The 4,539-nt window shown below is 32.1% G+C and overlaps 1 long non-coding RNA gene across 4 annotated transcripts; it reads left to right on the top strand.

The window, feature by feature from the left end:
• The first annotated feature begins 264 nt into the window (after nucleotides 1-264).
• LOC122145043 lies at nucleotides 265-4,307 on the top strand. Of its 4 annotated transcripts, none has more exons than XR_006160053.1 (6): nucleotides 265-332; nucleotides 434-496; nucleotides 1,161-1,256; nucleotides 2,152-2,255; nucleotides 3,175-3,295; nucleotides 4,227-4,307. It is a non-coding gene; the product is annotated as an uncharacterized LOC122145043 (long non-coding RNA). The 4 variants fall into 4 exon arrangements; XR_006160052.1 differs by having other exon boundaries at nucleotides 274-332; nucleotides 1,178-1,256; XR_006160054.1 differs by lacking the exon at nucleotides 434-496 and having other exon boundaries at nucleotides 268-332; nucleotides 1,178-1,256.
• The last annotated feature ends 232 nt before the right edge of the window (nucleotides 4,308-4,539 follow it).

Raw genomic sequence — 4,539 nt, forward strand, 5'->3', positions numbered from 1 at the left:
TTGGTCTTTGCTTGTTTCGTCGGATTTGGTCCAAATTTTGCCCTAAACTCAGCAATGGTCTTGTTTTGTCTGTCTGATTTGGTTCAAATATAGCCCCAAAATCTATGTTTAATATTAGGTTTTGTTTGGTCCATCTGATTTGGTCCAAATTTAGGCCAAAATAAATGTTGAAATAACAGTGAAATTCTGCGTGACTTCTACCGTGCTGTAATGGGCGCGCGCGCTGAACTGGATTTGGAGCGGAGGACGTCCACCATGGAAACGAGGCGGCAGCCCAACCATCAAGCAGCTGAACGCTGACTCTCAATGTGGTTTTCACTATTGTTTTTTAGGTAAGTTTCGTCTATATAATTACACAAATAGTACATTAAAGTGTTTCTGACACTTTATTTTAATGTAAATGATACGCTTCCGTTTAATATTTACTTTATAGAAATGGTTTAGTGTCGTCAGAAAAAGTCCGTTAGCATCTCCACTGTAAGGCTAACTACAAGAGGTAACGATAAACTTGAGCTCTTATTTATTAAGTTTGGGCTTTTAATGTCATCTTATGTGTAGATGAGCGCTCTCTCTCTCTCTCTCTCTCTCTCTCTCTCTCTCTGTATATATATATATATCTTAACGGATGAATGGAAGTAAGCTAATTAATTTAACCTAAAAGTATGCACTGTACAGTTAACGTTACGTTACATCACTTACAATGGGCTGAAACCTTCAGGTTTTGATCTTTCATAGTAAACACATAAATACCACTTATTCTGTTATTTCAGAAGTGCCAGAAAAGAAAAAAACCTCTATGACACAGGAGATGTTCCTGATTTTAAAATTTCTGAAGGGAGATAATGAAAACACAGACACACACACACACACACACACAGAGAGACACACAGAAACACACACACACACACACACACACACACATATATATATATAGATATATATATTTTTTTTTTTTTTTTTTTTTTTTTTTTTTCTTGTTAGTTATTTTGATGTCCACGCTGTAGGAGCATTACTAAATTAGTAAAACTAAAATGTTTAAGTCTTTTTTTTGTATATATTCTGTCAATTATTATTTTTCTTTTCTGCATTTCACCTCTGCTATAGTTTTTATTTATAATAAACCTGTCATTGTATAATGAATATTGTTGTCTCTGTGACAGTATGCTTATGTTCCTAGGTTCTTCCATGCTGATGGCTGTGCTCTAGAGTCATATCTCCTGTCGAAGAACATTTTTAGACATTATGAACCATGAAAAGTAAGTAATTCCTCAAACATACACTACCATTCAAAAATGTAAGGGTCAGATTTGTAAAAATAAATATTTTATGCTCACCACTGCTGCTGCATTTATTTGATTAAAATACAGTAAAATAGTAATATTGTGAAATTACCATTTTATAACTATTTTCTATTTCAGTATGTTTTAAAAAGTGATCAAAGCTGAATTTTCAGCATCATTACTCCAGTCTCCAGTGTCACATAATCCTTCAAATATTAGTCCATTCTAATAAAGTGCAAGAAGCTCTTACAAATACTAATGTAAATAGTAATTTTTTTCCTTTGGTGATTTGTATTGTATACCCAGAATGCAATGCACAATGAAGTAGATTCCAATTCTCTAACTCCAAGCTACACACTCTCACACCGTGTCTACACTGGACGCACCAAAGTGACTTGAAAATCATTTGAACTTTGTCAGTACATCATAAATAGAAACAGGCATCAGTTTACCGTCTGTGATTTGTTGTGTTGTGCCATGCCACATCCAGTGTAGAGAGCATTACTGATTCTAATAGGCTCTGTTGTATTTTGTTGTGCCGTCCAGTGTAGACACAGTGTTAGACCTCTTATTAAATATCATTACATATGATTCATGTATGATGCCATTCATCACTGATAGATCTTTTCTATTTCATCGATAAACCACAAGGTAACTGTAACATATTTAAACAATATTAATAAGAATAAATAAAAATGCATCTGTGACTTACTGTAATATTGCTTCTTATTTTTCAGTGGGTTGAAAGTTCTTATTAAACACATAGCTTTATTCTCATCTCTGTGCATTTTCAGACGTTGTGCATATTTCTGAATCAATTTTTTTTTTAACTTTTTAACATCATAATATTGGTTGTCTTCTCTTTTTTCAGAGTTTAGCTCCAACCCCAGTTAAGCAGATCTGAGCAGCTGATCAAGGATCACCAGAAACTCTGCAGAACATTGGTCCTCCAGCCCAGGACTGGACACCAGTGTTGTAAGTCATTAATCTAGAAGTCATCCTGCCTCTTTGAAGTGTCATGTTCAGATATATATTACAGGAGATCTCTCATTGTCTCTTAAGGTCCACTTACATGCAGAGTTTTGCTCCAACCTGCATTGCACCTGAACACATTAATCAAGGTCTTCAGTTTTACCAACTATTAGTGTTGTCACGGTACCAAAATTTCAGTACCAAAGCAAAACACAAAAACATACTAATTAATTTTTTATTATTATTATTATTATTATTAGCTGCACTTATACTAACAATTAACACTTATACTAACAATTAACTAACAAAACAGCGTTCATTTCAATCCGACATTCAAATGTTTATCAGGATATATATACACAATTATATATATCCTGATAAACATACACAGAATGACAGTCAATCACTGATCTTTATTGAACTGCTTTTATGGTTTTAATAATTACTTTATTTGTAATGAACACAATAAAGGGATTTTACAATGGATTATTTTTTTTTTTTTTTTTTACTTGAATGCTTTTGTTCAGATGTAAAATAAAAAGTGAATTATTATTAAGAAAAGAACTGCAGGAAAAGATGCAATGTTGCTCTGTGATTTTGCTTTGGAACCTTTAGAAAACTTTAACCTGATTTTTCTCAAAATTGACTTTGCCAACTCTTTCAACTTCAAACTGGTGTAGCTCACCTGCTCATTTTGTCAGATTTCAACAAATTATACATCATTTTGAAGGATTATTAATGAGAATAATAATAATAATAATAAAAATTGCTCATTGTGACTTATTTTGCCAGCACAGGTCACACATGCTAATTAATTTCCACTTGAGAGTGGTCAGATTTAAAGTCTGAGATTAGTCCATCAGTTCTTGAATTTCAATTTGTTTATATGTGTGTGTGTGTGTGTGTGTGTGTTTGAAACAAGAGTGTCTGTCTCAGAAGCTGAAGAAAAGAGGCCACACCTCAGAGGAAATAAGCGCCTCCTAAGTGTACGGAAATACCTGGCTGAGAAGATCAGTGACATAAACCAGATAAAACTGTCAGTGGTAAGTATTTACATATCCATATCTGAATGTAATTGTTACAACCTCTTATATGATTTGAAGTGAATAGAGACTATGTACCATAAAAGTAGACAATGTAATTATTCAAGACTATTTGTGACCCTGGACCACAAAACCAGTTATACGGGGTATTTGGTATTTTTAAATTTAGATTTTTATATCAATAATATTAAGAATTAATTTTCCATTAATGTATGGTTTGTTAGGAGGACAATATTTGTCTGAGATACAACCATTTGAAAATCTGGAATCTGAGGGTGCAAAAAAATCTAAATATTGCGAAAACTATTTAAAGTCCAAAGCCAAAGCATTTTATTAATCAAAAATTAAGTTTTGACATTTATGGTAGGAAATTTACAAAAATATTCATGGAACATGATCTTTACTTAAAATCCTAATGATTTTTTGGCATGAAAGAAAAATCGATAATTTCGTCCCCATACAATGTTTTGTTGTCTATTGCTATAAAATAAACCCCAGCAACTTTAAAACTGCTTTTTGTGCTGCAGGGACACATTTTATTCACTCACTCATAACAACAAACAACACCGAACTACACCTAAACCATTGAGATATTCAACACAGCGGACAATAAGTAATGACATTATGCATCTATTAAAGCAGCGCATAAGATAAATTAAAAATTATCTGCTTTAAAAAATGTGTCCATTACACATTTTATAAACATAAAATGTGTAATGGACAAAAGTTCATATCTGTCAAGAATTTGAATCTGCTCAAAGTGCCCCAAAGTGTTGGACGAATTTAATCATGATGATGTTTTGTCAACAACTAAGTTTTTGCAACTTTTTTGAGATTGCCATATAAATATATATGTATGGATAATCTCACATACTGGTAATGTGGTTTAAGTGGTACATTGTCCTAACAAATTTTCCTTCTCTTTTGCCAGGTCTAAGACAGCTACAATGAAGCCACAAATGCAGTTCATAGTTCCTGTATTTCTATAATGCATTAATGAATAACAATAATTTGAAAAAAAAAATTTATTGTCAAGGTTTTGTGTTAATTCCAGCTATGTTGAGTATTCTGTGAATAATTTTGATTTTAGGTACATATTCTTAATTCTTTGCAAAACAACCTGAACTGTTTGCTATTGAAAGGTTGGTATTCAGTTTAAATAAATAAAAATGATATTCTTGACAAAACCTGTGTATAGTTGTATTAATAATTTAAATTATTTAATTAATCAATGGCCTAATTAC

Source organism: Cyprinus carpio, chromosome A5 (assembly GCF_018340385.1).
Source record: "Cyprinus carpio isolate SPL01 chromosome A5, ASM1834038v1, whole genome shotgun sequence".
NCBI lineage: Eukaryota > Metazoa > Chordata > Actinopteri > Cypriniformes > Cyprinidae > Cyprinus > Cyprinus carpio.